An 18,928-nucleotide genomic window follows, 5' to 3' on the forward strand; every position below is an offset into this window, starting at 1 on the left:
AGGGCAGTGCTTCTTTGCCTGTCCATTTATATCTCTCACAAGTGTCCTATCTTAGTAAGTCTATTTCTTGCCTATCACTTTGTCTCTCACTGAATTCCTTCTGTGCTGAGACACAAAGAACCTGGACACCAGGTGAGAGATTCTAATTAAAAATATGTGGATTCAAGCCGTAGTCTCAGTTCTGGTTGGGTTAAAGTCATAAGCTTTGTCAGTTTCACCTTGTTTCCCGTCTTTCCTCTGCAGTCATTGCCTCTGGGTGAAGAAAGCCAGTATATTTGACTTTTAGCGCAATCCATGAGCTCAAAGTCCCTAATAGCTTGTGTTCTTTCCCAAAATTGTGAAGTTTGAACTTGGGAAAAAAATAAATATATTTTACATTTTTAAATGTAGTTGTTCTGTTAAAAGCATATTCTTCTGCCAGTATCGATGATATTAAAAAGTTAATGGAAAAAATATAAGGAATGAGCCAGCCACTAAGGCTCCAGGCAGAAGAAGGATTGTCTGGCCAGATGATATAATTCCAAAGAGATAAAAGGGGTTAAGACTCCATTTAGTCAAGTACAGCAACAGGATAACAAAGTCCTGGAAATTAGGTTTGATGGATGTAAGAAAGAGAGGAACACACCACCATTTTTAAGAAATGAAAGAGGACATTTCAGAAATGGGACACAGAGATGACCTTTGGGATGAAGTTTGCCTTGGAGGCAAGATCTATGGTCCTTCCTGCCAGATTGTGTCTGTAATTGCTGTCGTCTTTGTAAAAAGAAATCTTGAAAGCATTCTCTTAATGTATATATTTTTGCTTCTTTTTGCTAAATTCTGGGAATATCCTTAGAGGTGGTGAGGGTCACTGAACTTTTTTATTTCTATTTAATGAAACTCTTTTTTTAAATGCTAAATTCCTGTCAGTGTGAACATTATTTCATGCTTTTAGCAATCACAGACTGTTTATGTTCTGCTTATTACATCTTCTTAATGAAGAGAACTTTGCTCCCATGTTGACCTTTTTTTCCCCCTAGATTATTTTCAACCTGGGTCGGTCAATGGGTACTTGAATTGCTTCTCCTTCAGTGCTTGTTCAAATCTGTAATGGGGGCAGGGGTTGGGTGTAGGGAAGGGGATCTTAGAAGCTTGTGCTGTGATGCATGGTGAATGAGTTTAAAGGTGGAGTCCTCCAAAACTCTTTTAATCTCATCAAGTTATTGTTCCTTCCCCCACACCTTAGGAACTATTTATGGGCAGAAATTGAGGTTTTATTCTACTAACTCAATCAGGACTTTCAGGGACAGGAATGCAATGTTTTTGGCCTTTGGGCAATGATCTTCTTTGAGATATTATCACCTGATATGCCCTCTGGAGGGAGAAATCTAAAATCTGTTTGCCTAATTTTTCTTTGAAGAGAAATATGGCAAACGTTCTACCAGAAGATATGAATTAATTATTTCCATGGGGGAAGGTGGTGGCTGGTCAACTTTTGTTTCGTTTTACAAGTATTTAGGTTTAATCATAATTAGGGCTTCAGGTATACATCTGGTGATTTTACACATGCATGCATATAAATATTACAGTATGCTTTTATGAATTTATTTTCATTTAAATATATATGTATTTTGTATTTTAATATACATAAATTAAATCAATCTTTTCATTTAATAATTCTAATTGTTTTCCAAAGTTTTATAAAGAATCAATTTTATATGACAATGTGGGACTCTAGTTTTTTTGACAATTTCATATATGAAAACCCTTTGAATTTGTGTATAATTTGTAAATATGAAAGAATTTCCTCCCATAATTGTAAGAATGACTTTAAAAGGATCCATTAGAGGGAGAGTTCCCGTCGTGGTGTAGCAGAAATGAACCCGACTAGGAAACTTGAGGTTTCAGGTTTTATCCCTGGCCTTGCTCAGTGGGTTAAGGATCTGGCGTTGCCATGAGCTCTGGTGTAGGCCGCATATGCAGCTCGGATCTGGCATTGCTGTGCCTCTGGCATAGGCCAGCGGTTACAGCTCCGATTAGACCCCTAGCCTGGGAAACTCCATATGCCATGGGTACAGACCTAAAAGAAGACAAAAGACAAAAAAAAAAAAAAAAAAAAAAAAAAAAAGATGCAGTAGTGGACTGTCAAACAGAGTACCATGCCCGGGTTTATCAATCCCAGGGGAGGACTCTTGCACACTTTCAGCCACATAATCTCACTATTGTAGTCACCAAAGAAAAGATAACTCAGTCAAGCACTGGGTGAAATAACATTTTACTCACAAAGAGAAGAGACAGAGCTAGATCAGATTCATTATTGAGCATTGGTCCCCCATGGCCAGCAGGTCTTTCCCTGCATCCCATGCAGGGCAAATAGCTTCTGTGCACCCCTTTTGTGCAACAGTGAAGGATGCTCTCCCTTCCCCTATGAGGACAGGTACAGTAGAGTTGGCGTTGGTCAGATGCCATATGATGCACGTGCCTAAGCACAACAAAAGAGCATACATTCAGCATGAAATTGGGAGAGATATTCCCACACAATGTGATAAACCCAGCAAAGGATTTGTGGGCTCTTTATTCCTGGTAAGGAAGTGTTCCAGGTCCAAGACCCATTCCTAAGCAGCTGAGCAGGGGCTGGAAGACTGAACATGAGACTGCCTTTCCCAATAGGGATGAACATAGATCTTGGTCCATTAGGTATATAGTTTCAAAGATAATGGTCTCACATGGTTGGGAAGCTTTAGTTAGAATTGTAAGGAAATTGAGCCCTTCAAAAGAGATGTGTTAATATAACCTCTAAATGGTTAGGGCCATGCATTAATTATGTTGTAGAGTCTAATTGAGTGATAAAATCACTTTTTCATTAAATATCAGGGCACTTTTCTTATCCCGGGATAGATTTATTGCTTTTTATCCATGAACACCAAGATGTCTTTGGAAGTTTCTGGCTTGAAGGAAAGCTTAGTTAAATGCAGCAAATATAGCCCAAATCCATTCCACTCAGAATCACAGGTCAGGAATAGGATAGATGATGAAATACAGGGAAAAGTTTAGCAGCAGATTATTTAGGGCTTTCTGAAGAACATTTTATCTTCCAAACAAATTCAGGATTTAAGCCACCAAGCCGTCATGAGAAAAGCAATCTACAGGAAACTTTGGTAGATGATAGCCATTGGGGAGTTACAAGAGAGAAACTAAGATTTCATAAGAAGCAGTTGGAATTTAGGAGTAAAACATTTATACCTTTTTTTTTTTTTAAGCTACATAATTAGGATTTCTTCTTAAGAAAACAAATCAAAAGCTGCATCACCAAGGAATTAGAACATTTAAGACCTGAGTAGAAATAGATATAAAGCTGATCATGTATAGTCATTGATTTAGTCTCTTAAATCATCCTATCTTCAGGCCAGGATTGATTCTATGGCTTGAAATAAAGACATCTAGAGAACATATCTAAAGACAAGAGTGACAAAACTGGGCATGCCAAAACTGTCAAGCAAAGCTAATGTATGAATGTTAATTGTTATGAAAATCACCATCTTTACCAAGTCTTATTAGCTTAGATGAGTTATATGGATAGGTCCCACACTTTTTATTTTCTTTTAATACTGGTGCTGGAATTTAGAAAAGAGGAAATCAAAGTTAGCAATTCTCCCATGGCATCCTTAAACCTAAATGATCTGTCCTTAATTTAGAGAGTTAGTTATCCATTGTCTAACTCATTTATTGAGGAATTCTATAAGCAAATAATGGTCTCCACCTGGAGTTCAAATCATCAGAATTCCCTTTCTTCTCTGAAGCTGGAGCAATAGTCCTAGCAAAGATCTTACCACAGGTCACAGGTTGAGTTCTCTGTGAAGGAAACTGTGCTGGACTCAGATGAATCAACACCCAGAGAAGACAGAAAAGGCCAGTAGGATCTGGCAGAAGAAGCAGTTGAATTGATGGCCTCATGACAATCTTCACCAATAACCAACCCCACGGAGAAATTCTGGAGCTAAAACAACCTCTTCATGTTGTTCAGCACTGGGTGAGCTGAAATGAACTGACAGTTATATAAACCCTTTATCAGTCATTTGATGTGGGCTGCTCTCATAAGGACATGGCTTAGGACAAGGAGTTTCTCCTTAGCTGAAGTTACCACTGAAGGTGCTACCAACTGAAGCTTGCCTACAACAGTAGCCCTAGCAGCTGGGGTAACAAGTCTTCCTTGAAGGGAGGTTTGAGCAACAAGTACAACCTTAAAGGAGGATCCGGATCTCACCCAGGACATCTTCCCTTTCTGTTGTAATAAGGTTGTGTTGGGAAGAATAAAAGGTGCCTGTAAGGGTTGTGTACAAGAATTCACTAAGAAGGAGTTCTCGTTGTGGCTCAGCAGATTAAGAAACCACCTTATTGTCCATGAGGATGCAGATTTAATCCCTGGCCTTGCTCGGTGGGTTGAGGAGCCAGCATTGCCATGAGCTGTGGTGTAGGTGACAGATGCAGCTCAAATCAGGCATTGCTGTGGCTATGGTGTAAACCTGAAGCTGTAGCTCCAATTTGAACCCTAGTTCAGGAACTTCCATATGCTGCAGATGTGGTCATAAGAAGCAAAAAAGAAAAAATAGAATCCGCTAAGTAAAATTTAGCACCATTTCCATGGGTACCTTATATTTAATGTTATTTCCTACACAAATTTTCTTCTTTGTAAAAGAAGGCTCCCCAGGCATTTATTCCACAAATTGTGGTAGCAAAATGCCTTGATCATAGATTATATCAATTAATGGTTATGGACCTGTTTTTTTTCAAATCTGGGAATTGTCAGGTGAGAAAATTTCCAATCAAGAGTGTCTCAGGGCAGTTTCAAGTGTAGATGCACAGTACTGCAGCAAACTTCAGGATTCAACATCCACTTAAGGTCTTATCAGTTTTAAGGAAAACAGTTTCATGATCCAGAATCTTAGAGGAAAGTATTCCTAATATTCTATAATTATAACCTGTCTAGTATAACTTCTACTCCTAAAAGACCATTTCATTTAAAGAAAATTTTATAACATATTTTATCTTCTTTTTTTTAACTTTAATGCGATGCTTTGAAACCTAAGATCAAAGCTGTCCTAACAATATTTCCTAAGTAAAATACCATATAGTACTGATACTATATGGAATCTCTGAGTGTTCTTGAGAAGTGGTCTACATCACGTTGTACACCTTAATATGTACATTATGTATGTATACTTATATTTTTAAAAAGAGCATTCATTTTAGATAGAGGTTTCTGAGCATTTTTCTGCTCAGTGGCCCCCAAGGCTCCTAGTTGGAGGACAGCTCTGCAGACACACTCTTTAGGTGAAAAAAATACACTGTCGTCCTGACTGGTGGCATCACATGTGTCTAAGTGTAGAGATGCAGGTGAAGAGTATCTCTTTAGAGGCCTTTCCATCCCCACCCAGGCTGAGCTCCATCACAGGGTTCTCCTGCACTCTTGGAGACCAGAGGTGAATCTGTGCTGCCTAATCCTAGGATCAACATCTGAGAGAACAGACCAAGTTGATCTCATCCAGGACAACCCACTCTCCCCTTTATTAAGTCCTTATTTTGTTGGACTATAAATATTATTCAACATTTGCTTATGAACTGCCAGAGCTCATGCTGTTCAACAGATGAGGCTGGTGTGTTTTACTTTTATGCATGCTTGGTTTAGTTTCCTTTCTGCACTCCACATTTTCCTAAGTTCCAGTTTTTGGAAAGAATTTGTTCCGTAAAATCCAAGGCACAGATTGTCTTAATGCTTTTTTCTATGGGGGGGGGCACTATTTGAGGGCATGTGTGAGAACAGAAGGATTATGGGGGTGGAATGGGTTATGACACATTTTCGTTTGCAGCTGCTATGACTCCCTTGCCTTAATCCAGCCCAGATCTCAGCAGGAAACCTAACACCATTCTGGTGACCCTAGAATTGCACCAGCACCTCAAATCACCAAATAAGGGAAGTTGTTTATTACCTGAGCCGTAAATATTTACATCCACTAGTGACAAATGGATAAAGAGTGTGGGGTGACTGTGTAATTTCAGCTGCTCTCCTCAAGCCTGTCAATAGTTTGTTACCTCTTGAAAACCCTAATGATGGGTGTGTGCTAGTCGAATAAGGATGTACTCTCCAGCATGTTACCCTCCTCTAATTGTTCATCATGACCACATTAGTCACCTTGGAAGTTTTTATTTTCCTTTGAAATTTAAGTCCTGTTACGCAAAATTGTTGGGAATGGCAACAATTGAATGGCATCACCCCCTGGCCTCCCTCATTCCTTCACATGTTCTATTCCTGTTGTTGTCAAGAACTCAAGAGATCAGCACTATTTCTTTTTCTTCTTCACTTTACTAACATAATAGCAACAGAAAAAATCCATTTTTTTCTTTTTTTCCTGTATATGGATGACTTTGGAGGTAAAGTCTTAAGAATGTGTGTAAATGATGCTTCAGCAGAGGATGATGCTTTTGATTCTAACAGGTGACCACACCACAGATAGTCATGATATAAAAGTATTTTCAAGCAAGCACAGTGAAAAATCTTTCAAATATTAAACTGAACTGAAACTGGGCATGTTAAGAGCAAAAGAGTCTTGTATTATTCTTTTTTCAAGAGCTGTACCAGTAAGAAAAATGGAAAAGCAGCAACATCCTGCTGTTGGTCTTTTTCACTAAGTCATTATGCAGTTTGTATTTTTATATAATCACTAGATAAAGACCTCCAAAGACCCTGGTGATTGAAGTATATTTAATGAATTTGAAAGATGATAGCTAGCAATATCCCAAAATTTGGATAATTCAACTTTAAAAGACTTGACAAATGTATTAAAAGGATGTGTTGATTCTGTGCTAAATGCACATACACTTTCATCATAGGTATAACCTTTGAGAGAATGGTTGAAGATTTTCCTAAAATATTATAGTGGCTTGATGGTTAAACTCTTTGGCTAAGTGATAGTTAAGATTTTTCTGAAGAAAGAACTTGGATTTAGCAAAAACATTAACAGATCCTCAGAAATAACTGAGATGGTACCTTGCAGGAATTTGAATCATACCCCCAAAGAAGACTCAACCACAGGTCCTACGAAAAGTTTCCTAACACTCCAGGCTAAATTAAGTGCTCCTCTTTTCCTGCTCCCATACTATCCTGTCTATACCTCTGGTACAGTGCCACCCAGGACTTTGAATTCCTTGAATGCATGGGTCTAATTATTCGTTTCAAAATCTCTAAATTTCAGTACAACACTCCATAGATAATTTGAACTTAGAAAATATTATTTAAATGAATAAATTAGATGGGAAGTTGAGAAAGACAAAATGGAAAACATCTTAAGAGAGAAGGAGTTAGATCTTCTAAAATCTTGACTAGAATAAGTAGGTATGAGGAACTTCGTGTGTGTGTGTGTGTGTACGTGTGGTGGTGGTGGTAGTAGTAGTGGTAGTAGTGACTGATGAGGATAACACTGGTTTTCATGAGCCAGTGCCTTATAAAAGATTAAGCTAAAATGAACTGCAGAGACTGAGCTGACTTTGGGAGAATTGTATCTGTAGCCTTAAAAATGATTTGGAATTCAGTTATGAATTAACAGCCATGTGCACTTTCAGTGACATATTGGTTGCTATCTAGGCTCAGGGGCATAACTTCCCTCTAGTATACAACTGCCTTTTCACCTCCTGCTCTGCCTTCCACCTTCTAATTTTTCAGTGCCCTTTTAATGGTTCCTAACTGTCCAAAGTTTTCCCTTTCCCACCAGGGCTTTCTAGCTTCCATGCTCTAAAATGATCTCTTCTTTCCTGACCAGCCCTATTTCCTGAATTACTTCTTTTCAGCTTGATATTCATATGATTATTAAAATAATTGTCACTATGACTTACAGATTTGATCTCCCTGGGATATTTGCTTTTAAAAAGAAGAATTTGCTAATCCAAATTAATTTCTAATTGTTCAAATATTTATATAAAAAAGATGAAGATATTTTAATTAGAAGGACTTCTAGTGTCTCTTGCCTACTCAGCCATCTCCCGGCTATGCACTCACTCCCACACTTACTCAAGAACTCCATCAAATGGTACAATATACAAATCAACACTATTCAGTTTCATATGGTCACACTATGCATTCTGCTGTGTTCTTTGGTAAGTGTCTTCTCACCCAAAAATTCTCAGTGAATGGAGAATTACAATTAGACAAATGAAATAAGTTTCAAAAGAGCTATGATTCAAAATAGGAATCACAATGGATAAGAGTGTCTGGTATTCAAGATAGCACTTCTTGGAGGCAGACCACCTACACTAAGATATATGACCTGGGAAACTTCATTTGGCCTTTTATCCACCATTTCCTTACCTATAAAATGGGAATAAATGTTGTTACTGTGTGGCTCTAGGGAGTAATTTATGTGGAAGTGCTGAGTAAAATAAGCATCGTATAGATACAAAACATTGTTAATATCAACCAGTGGAGAATTTAAGTAGAATACATACAGTACAATTATTCTTGAGCCAACATTTTCTCCTTTGAAGAATGACTCCTTTGAAAGTATGATGAGTATTTTATTATTTTAATGAATTTTTGATCCTTAGAACACAATCCAGAATAAATACACTTTGTATTAAAATACTAATGGCATTTTTGTTTGTTTGTTTTTTAGGGCCACACCTGTCACACCTGTGCCATATGGAAGTTCCCAGGCTAGGAACTGAATCAGAGCTACAGCTTCTGGCCTATACCACAGCCAAAGCAATGCCAGATCTGAGCTATATCTACAACCTATACTGCAGCTCAGATCCTTAGCCTACTGAGTGGGGCCAGGGATTGAACGTGCATTTTCGTGGATACAAGTTGGGTTCATTTCCACTGAGCCACAATGGGAACTCCTAATGGCATTTTTCACAGAATGAAAACATTTTCAAAATTTGTATAGAACTGCAAAAGGCCCTGAGTAGCCAAAACAAAGCTGAGAATGAAAAATGGAGTTGAAGGAATTGGACTCCCTGACTTCAGACTATACCACAAAGCTACAGTCATCAAAAGAGTATGGTATTGTCACAAAAACGAACATATAGATCAATGGAGTAGCATAGAGGACACAGAAATAAGCCCATATACTTATGATCAATTAACCTATGAAAAAGGAATCAAAATATATAATGGAGAAAAGAGAGTTTCTTCAATGAGTGGTTCTGGTAAGACAAATGTTACATGTAAAACTAATGAAATTAAAATGTTTTTTGACACCATCTGGATAAATAAACTCAAGTGTACTAAAGACCTAAAACTAAGACTGGAAGCCAAAAAAACCCTAGAAGAAAACTTAAGCAGAACATTCCTTGGCATAAATCATATATTTTTTTTATTCTGATTCAAGGCAAAAGATATAAAAGCAAAAATAAACAAATGGGATCTAATTAAAATTGAAAGCTTTTTTTGAACAGCAAAGGAAATCATCAACAAAACGAAAAGACAACATAATGTATGGAAGAAAATATTTGCAAATGATGTGACCAATAAGTGGTTAATATCCAAAATATATAAATAGCTCATACAACTCAGTACTAAAATCCCCACAAAGAATACAATTAAAAAATGGGCAGAAGACCTAAATAGATATTTTTCCAAAGAATATAGACAGACTCACAAATAATTAAGACAAACTAGTGGTTACCTAGCATGAGGAGAGGAAAGAAGAGAGAGGCAAGATAGGGGTAGGGGATTAAGACTTAAAAACTACTATGCATAAAATAAATAACCTACAAGAGTATATTGCACAGCACAAGAAATACAGCCAATGTTTTCTAATAACTATGAACTGAGTATAATCTATAAAAGTTTAATCACTATGTTGTAACCTGAAACTAATATAATAAGTCTACTACACCTCAAAAAATTATCAGAAAAATGCAATGCAGTGTTGAGATTTCAAGCTAAAGAAGCAAATAATTTTTTTCCATCTTTATTCTGCTTCTTAGGCTTTTTTTGTTTTGTTTTTAAGTTTGATAATGAATATTATGAGGTTGTATGTGTAGTATGGGGGAAGAGCCAATAAATGGGTTGGAGCACAGATCTCATGAAGTAATTGAAGCCCTCTGAACCAATCTTAATGACAATTTTCCACAATAGTACATCTTGGGAATGTCAGTGAATTTCACTGAGCCTGGATTTTGCTATTAAAAAAAGAAAAAAAATTAAGACCCTTCCTTAGTTAGCATCGGTGATGTAAATATAAATTAAATGCTACCCTTGCTGTTGAGAGTTCACCTGCTCTGTCCACCTCAGAAGAATTTTGTGAGGATAAAACTAGATGCACAAGGATATGACTTGGCAAGTGCAAAATTGTCTATAAATGGATAAAATTAAGTCTTTGTAATGCAGATGACTACTTTTAAGAACAATGAACAGTGATGTTTAACCTCTAGCAAACATATAACCAAAGGCAAAGTTATTGCTAAAAACCCCCTAGTAGGGCTTAGCAAGAAGGTCTATGGAGGATCTTCTTATTTTTTAATCAATGAAAGAATTAAATGCCAAAAATTGGACCGGATGTACAACCAAACTCCTTTTCCCTTTGTCTAGTCCCATGAAAGGCAAACGTCAGGAAGAGTAGCTAGAGATTATATGGGAATAATAGTGCTACACTGGTCTTTGTTTTAGTTGAGTGTGCTCTAAAGAGTCATCATAACCTGCAACTTAGATTCAAGTTAACTTCTTTGGAACTTTTAAGTCCTGAGCTGGGCAGGCACAATGACAAATTCCTCTTTCAAAAATTTGATTTAAATGATGATTCAGTAGTAAACTAGGTTAGAATTTATGATGTATTTTGAGAGCCTCAAATTTAAAATTGAGGACTGCTCAGAGAAAACTTGACAGTCGGGTATGTAGATGAGCAAGACACACCCTCAATGCGTTTTGACCTGAGTCACATGTTTAGTGACTAAATTAAACATGTGGGATTGGTTGAGAAGAGTTATATGTTGCCCCATTTTGAAGGAAGCTGATTTTTATTTTCAGCTAATGTTTCTCCTGTCACTATTGCCTTCAAAATGACTAAGAAGTTCTAGGTACATGTGTACAGAGGAATGTTTCTACTTTGAATTAACTTATTATAGTGTCCCATTCTTTTTTTCAGACAAAATTTCTACCTGCTTTGGTACAATGGAAATGTGTTCTCCATGATGTGAAAAATAATGTTTAAAAAAGAACTGTGAATCAGAGTGTCATGAAGAAAACATATTGCAGATCCTGAAACACCTAATCAGATTGCAGCTAGAAGAGTTCTCAAAAATATTAGTGATACAAGAAATGTCTTTGGGCATATCTTCATTATATACATATATACACATATATATTTTTTTTTCTGAAGTGCTTCATTATTCATATATTATGAACTGTTCATAGGACTTGGCGTAGATTCTCTCCTTCAGGCACTTTGGTCTCCAGTGACCTGTTAAAATGGTCTTAGCACATTCATAAGGATTTTCATTGCAGTCTAGGCTGTTTGTAAAAATGATCCATCAATATCATATTCATATGACAGTCTATGTACAACCTGCCTTTGCTTAACCAGCCTGTCTAATGCTGAGAGCATAGAATTCTACCCAGGAATGACATCTTGAATAGGTTTGGGTTGGAGCACATTGCATTCTTCTTCAAGACTTTTTTTTTCTTCTTTTCAGACATTTCCTTGCTTTTACAAGGCTATAAAAATAGGAACACATTTTTCTTTCCTTTGAAATGATGTTGGCCCCAGTTTTTCTCTTCTCTGGGGTGCAAGATAATTAAATCGGCCTGCAAAGAAGGAAATGTTTACAAAACCATGATTTTGATGTCAGATGCTGTGTTCAACCCCAATATTTATGACAGCCCCTCTAACCTCTGCTTGTTGACGTCAGCTGAATTTTCTGGGCTGATGTTTATAGAGGCTATCACTTGTAGGACCTTATGATTGTCTTCCAAATAATATGCAAAGAAATTCTCCAAAAGGTAGTCTCACATTTGTTACCCACACTCTGGCTGATTCCTGTTCTTGAAGGAGAAGGCATGACTAATTAGACTGAATTAAAAATAGCCCAGAAAGCTGTCAGTGACGGATACGCAGGGCATGCACTAGTCCTAGTCCAGATGCTAGAGATCCAGCATAAGCTTCTCCCTTTAGCAGCCCTTAATTGAGCTTCAAGTTGATTTTATGTATTTTTGAAAAGTTTTAATGGTTCCAAGGGAAAAAAAAACCTCAATTTTTATTCTTTATAACATTACTCTTCCATTTGTAGTAATCTTTTCCTCTCCCAGGGTGAGCTGGCTGACACACAGCATGTGGCTCTCCCATGCATGCTATGCTGTTGAAAAGGGTCCCCATCACTTCCTTTCCCCCTTCAGCACTACTACATGCAGTCTACTGCATTCCCTAAGTCAGCTTACATTCTTAATAGCAAAAGTACAAACAGACTAAAGAAGGTATGAGTTCATATGCTGTGGAATTGAGGGGAGGAGATCCAAAAAGAATTTAAATTAGTCTTTGCCACAGATCTCCCTAGTTCACAGTAATCTCAATTTTTATTTTAGAGAGTAGAAGGATGAAAACATCTTAGTAATTTGTTGTACTTAGAAGTGATGCCATACTTAGATCTTTTTTTGTAGATTGCCTGAGTGCAAAACTCACCATTATTACTAATTTCTGTGAACCCAAATGCCAAGGCTTGCATTATATACATTAAGAATGTCATTGAAGTGTTGATTTTTTCAGCTTCTCTAGGAGGAATGTACTTTTTTTTTTTCTTTTGTCTTTTTAGGGCTGTCACCCTTGGCATATGGAGGTTCCCAGGCTAGGGGTCAAATTGGAGCTGGAGCGGCCAGCCTACACCACAGCCACAGCAACTTGGGATCTGAGAGGTGTCTGCAACCTACACCACAGCTCAGGGCAACACTGGATCCTTAACCCACTGAGCAAGACCAGGGATCGAACCCGCATCCTCATTGTTACTAGTCAGGTTTGTTAACCTGTGAGGCTCAACTGGAATTCCTGAGGAATGTACTATTATCACTAGTCTACAATCATTGTAACTGAGGCTTAATGAGATTAAATATTTTTTTCATAAGAAAGTTAAAACATGAAAGAAAGAAGACTAGACCAGTTATGTTCGCCCCCAAAGGCCCATGATCCTAAATGTTTTATTTTGCTGCATCTTTAGAATTACAAGGTAGGAAGGAACTATTTTAACACTGGAGTTTTGTAAATGATGAAATAAGATCTGATGAGGTGGTTCTAGTTCTTTATTATTTGGTGGCAGAATTGGAACTCCAATGTGTAGGGCTCTAAGCTCTCTGTCCACATTTTGAGCAATAAGCCTTCTAGTGATAATAGCAGATCCTTGACAAAATAAGTCTGTTAAAATACACTATCCAGATTCAGTTTATGTTTTACATCTGTCTACCATTTTATACCTAACAACTCAGAGGTATAAATCAGAGGTACAACTCATCATTGCCCACATATTAAGACACACAATGGTAAAATTCAAGACAATAAAGTCATGGCCCCACTTCACCTTGAAGCTTGTATCCTGCCACATCTCTATCCAAATGCTCATCTCCTGTCAAACTGCTTTATTCTTATCTCTCTGAATGAGCCATGTTCTTTTGGCATTGTATTATTAACTCCGTTTGAAATGTTCCCCTACTTCCTCTTCCCAATCTCATGAACTATTATTATCATCATGCTTGAAGGGAGGAAACTGAGGTTCATAGAAAAAGAGTGTGTTGCTGGAACTATTTCGATTGTAATTTCCTTAAGAGAAGGCAGTGTGTTGCTGCTTGTGAGATCAAGAGTTTTGAGCCTAAGGGAGACCTAATATCCGGTCTCCATTCTGAAATGCGTGAGTCATGCAAATTTAATTTCCTTCACTTTTCTAATCCAGGTTCCTCATTTGAAAATGTGGGGTAATACCCAACTCATCAATTCATTGAATTGCAAGTCTTTTTGCGCCCTCAGTATACAGTAAGCTCTCAAAAATGTGCAGTTCTCTTCCCCTGTCTGCTGCATACAAACTCAAGAAACATTTGTTAGCCACAACAATTATTATTATTATTATTGTTATTATTTTGCTTTTTAGGGCTGTACTACTGGCATGTGGAAGTTCCCAGGCTAGTAGTCAAATCAGAGCTGCAGCTGCTGCCTAAGCCACAGCCACAGCCACAGCCAAAGTGACACAGGATCTGAGCCACATCTGCAACCTATACCACAGCTCATGGCAACACCAGATCCTTAACCCACTGAGCGAGGCCAGGGATTGAGCCTGTATCTTCATGGATACTTGTCAGATTTGTTACCATGGTGCCACAATGGGAACTTCTGCCACAACATTTTTGATTCAAGGATTTACTAAGATAGATAATAGCGTGAGTAAACTACTTTTTTCCCCAACACTTACAAGTGTTGATTATCCAGTTGGGGATATATGTTCAAAATGGAAGGAAGAAGTTTAGCAGAAAGATCTCTGTTTACAATTGCTCCCAGAATTTTTGAGATAGTAGTTCCCTTTCCCACATTTCCCTATTTACTCATAAAATAATATATATATAGAAGGTAGGTTGGTCAAAACAGAAGAAGATAAGGAAGCTACCTAATGAAAAGATAAATCTCTGTGTGGCTAATGACCATAGGAAATCTGGGTTTTTTGATTGGGGTTCAGGCCCAAATGCCTTTTTTAAGCATTAGCCATAGACAGAGCTCCCTCAAACATATTATTTCTTCAGATGATAATGAGAATTGGATTTGGATTATACAGAACTGTTTGTACTCACCTTCAATTTTTGACAACCATATAAGCTAAAATTTCAAAATTTCAGTGAATAGTATTTGACAGAAAGATAGGAGAAAAAATAAAACAAATTATTAAGCATTAAATGCCCATATTTTATTTATTATTATTACTTTTTTATCTTTTGTTGGGCTGCACCCGTGGCATATAGAGGTTCCCAGGCTAGGGTTCTAGTTGGAGCTATAGCCGCCAGCCTACACCAGAGCCACAGCAACGTCAGATCCGAGCCATGTCTGCAACCTACACCACAGCTCATGGCAACATCAAATCCTTAACCCACTGAGAGAGGCCAGGGATCGAACCCGCAATCTCATGGTTCCTAGTCGGATTCCTTTCTGCTGTGCCATGATGGGAACTCCATAAACTCCCATATTTTAAAGCTTTGACTTTAAGGTATATTTCCATACACCTGCCTCTCAGCCAACAACAATAAAAACGGCAATAAACTCTTACAGGGAGTACATTACCCCTTTTGTAGAAGGAGAAGCTGAGATTGAAAGGGTGAACTCTCATGGCCTCAGTGAATAGACTGAATTGTGCCAAATACTAGAAAACATATTTTCTTTTCTGAATCAAAGCATTGTTCTGACACTAATATATGATGATAATTTTTTTTTTTTTTTTTTTTTTTTTTTTAGGGCAGCACCTGTGCCATGTGGAACTTCCCAGACTAGGGGTCAAATTGGAGCTGCAGCTGCTGGCTGATGTCACAGCCACAGCAATGCAAGATCTAAATCACATCTATGACCTACACCACAGCTCACATCAATGCTGGATCCCCAACCCACTGAGCAAGGCCAGGGATCAAAACTGCACTCTCATGGATACTAGTCGGATTTGTTTATGCTGCACTGCACTCCTGATGATAATATTTGCAAACTTTGCTCATCAGTCTTGGTAAGACTACAGACAAAAAGTTATAACTGAAATTTTTTTTAAATTTTTGACATGAAATCAGTTGAAGTCTCCACTTAAAAATTCTCGTATAAATTTTATTAAGTAAACTTCCTCCATGTAGGACACATAGAAGTAGTCAGAAATCATCTTCTATAGAATTCTCAGAGTTCCCTTGAAGTGCAGCAGTTTGAGGATCTGGCATTGTCATTGTAGCAGCTCAGGTTGCTGCTGTGTCATTGGTCTGATTCCTGGTCCAGGCACTTCTGCATGCCACATGCAAGTTCCCCCACCCCCACCAAAAAAAGAATTTTTTCACCAGTAATTTGTAGAAGCTTATGGATTCTACAACTGTACTCAGAACATTGCTATAAGTTGTATAGTTTTTAAAAATGAAATTAGGAGTTCCCGTCATGGCGCAGTGGTTAACGAATCCAACTAGGAACCATGAGGTTGCGGGTTCAGTCCCTGCCCTTGCTCAGTGGGTTAAGGATCCAGTGTTGCCATGAGCTGTGGTGTAGGTTGCATATGCGGCTCAGATCCCACGTTTCTGTGGCTCTAGCGTAGGCCGGTGGCTACAGCTCCGATTAGACCCCTAGCCTGGGAACCTCCATATGCCGCGGGAGCAGCCCAAGAAATGGCAAAAAAAAAAAAAAAAAAAAAAGACCAAAAAAATGAAATTAATAAGGTGGAGAATCACTCCCTATTCAGCTTCAGTTGTTTAGGCCATCAGCTGCATAGTTTTTCCAGGGAAAGGGATTTTTTTCACAGCTTTATGGTATACATTGAGCTTTGAAGATGACTGGGAAACTTAGTGAAATCTAACCTGGCTTCTGTCTGCTTCCTCCTCTCTTCTCTGCCATCCTATGTGTGGTTGAATTAATTCCTCACCGTGTCTTCTCACAAGACTTTCAGGATCAAATGATTCCTGGCTAAGAAGCAAAAGCAGATTTATCCCATCCCTCAATGGATTAGAATGAAAAGTGGTAATAAAATCAGGTACAACTCAAAGAGAAGATATTGGCGAAGAACCAAGCTGGGTCTATAAGAAGCCTCTGCACATGAGGTGGCACACATATTTGTGCTGTGTGGTGGTCACTTCCTTGCATCTTACCATATCACACTGAAAACAGCACAAACAGTTGGATATATCAGGAAATGGGTTCTCTTTATGTTGGTGTTTCTGTGTAGAGCTTTGCCTCAGTAATAAATATGTGAAGGCCAAAAAAAAAGAAAAAAGAAAAAAAAGAGATCTAACCTGACTTTTCTCAGATAGAGGATAGTTTGCACATCCATTAGAATAAGCTAGGTTTTGCTGTGATAACAAACAATTCCAAAAACTCAGTGTTCTGACAATCATGCATAGATTTTTCCACTCAGGTTACAGCAGCCAATCAGGTCAGCAGGAGGGCTCAGCTCACCATAGCAAGACCCCAGCTCACAGATGCTCCACCTCAAGATGTTCTGCCTCAGCCTCCGTGGTAAGTGAAATGGCACATCGCACATTAGCCACTGAAGCTTCCACCTGGGGAAGACATACATCACTTCTGCTCACATTTCATTGTCCAAAGCAAGTCCATACCATGCCCCATTTCAAAGGGAGTGAAGTGTAATCCTACCTTCACCTGAAGGAGGTCTGGATTATATATTGTATATGCCCTAGTGCCTCCCAGCGCAGGTATTCCTCATTTGACTGTGTCTGGTGTCAGTTGTCCTGGAAACACTCTGATAAGAGGTCAAGACCTCAGAAGAAGCTAAAGTAGTTTTTGCCAGCCCACAGGTAGTTGACTTTCAAGTTTTAGCAAGAGGCCATGCTTAGTTTGCCATGTCTAGGATGGGAAATATTTTCACTGCTTTGGTCAAACCCACTGTGAGTGAAAGCTTTTAAATTGTATTTGTTAGGAGAGAGATTTTAAGTCAAATTTTTCAAAAGATACTTGGGTAAATGTCAGTCTCTTGGCCTTATGAATTTCCCCTTCTTCAATCCACTGCATTTCATTTTTACTGGTTTGCAAGTAGTGGGAAAAACATGAAGACTAGAGTTGTTTCTGTATTTGCAGACTGCAATTTTATTAACTTTTTAGCATACACTCTCTTCCCTTTCATGGAAAAGATGAAGGTAAAACCTGGTAATAATCATTTTAGCTCTGGAACTGTTACTAGAAGAATTCTTTAAATTTAAATATAGCTAATAATGGTCTTTTTTATGTAAAAAAAAAAATCCTAATGTTAAAGCACAGGAAACTTGACCCAATATTTTTCAACCTAGATTAAAGAGAACTACATTCTTTAAACTGTGTGGTAACAACACACACACACCAAGAGGTAATTGATTATAAATAAAAAGATTTGAGTGTGTAATTATACCAAAAGAAATATCAGTATAAATGTTAGCATAAAATATTTGTAAATTTTTACTAATTTTACTTATTCTTTTTAAAAAGGGAAATAAATATAATCTATACACCAGGAAAACTGTATTTATTTTTGTTCAGATTTTATATATTAGATTACATTGTCTTCTGGTTCCAAGGCATTCTCAGAAACCAGAAAATAAGGACTTCTAAGGGCAATATGAACACCTAAGGTAATGAAGTGAGGGATAATGACAAAATAACCAACATCCCCATGAGAAGCTTCTATTTCTGTTGCTCCCAACATGATAATATTGAATGTTCTGCAATAGTTTTACCCTTACTCTTTAACATATGTGATTATGTGACAATGACATATTCTTATGTCTAAGATAGCTTACCTATTTTTGGATACATTCCAAGATGGGTTTGTGATATTTTAACTTATATTCTATTTTTTTTTTCTTTTGGTACAGCTTTTAGGAAGGAATTAAAAGATTGATATTGAAGGACCTGGGACACTCAGTACTCCCAGAGTCATCATCTTTGCACCACAAAGGGAAATTCATTCACCAAACGACAAACATAACAAAGACAATACTTATGAACAACTATTACTCCTATGGATCTAAATATCAACATAGAATTCCATGTGGTAGATATACATATGTGTGGATATGTTTTTTCCTAGGTGAGGATCATTCTAGAACAGGAAGCCAAGCAGGCACCAGTGTTATCTTGTTTCCTTTCCCCACTACACACTAATAATGGGAGGAAAATATATTAAAATGTGTATCTCTGATGCAGGTAGCCCTTTGGAAGTTGTGGGGGACAGAAAGGTCAGAAAGAGCAGTCTTAGGGCTTGCTTCACTTCA

The 18,928-nt window shown here is 37.7% G+C and overlaps 1 pseudogene; it reads left to right on the top strand.

Moving 5' to 3' along the window:
* The window catches only part of LOC100739852, a 54,083-nt pseudogene extending 37,336 nt beyond the window's left edge, over positions 1-16,747 (top strand).

Source organism: Sus scrofa, chromosome 6 (genome assembly GCF_000003025.6).
Source record: "Sus scrofa isolate TJ Tabasco breed Duroc chromosome 6, Sscrofa11.1, whole genome shotgun sequence".
Classification (NCBI taxonomy): domain Eukaryota; kingdom Metazoa; phylum Chordata; class Mammalia; order Artiodactyla; family Suidae; genus Sus; species Sus scrofa.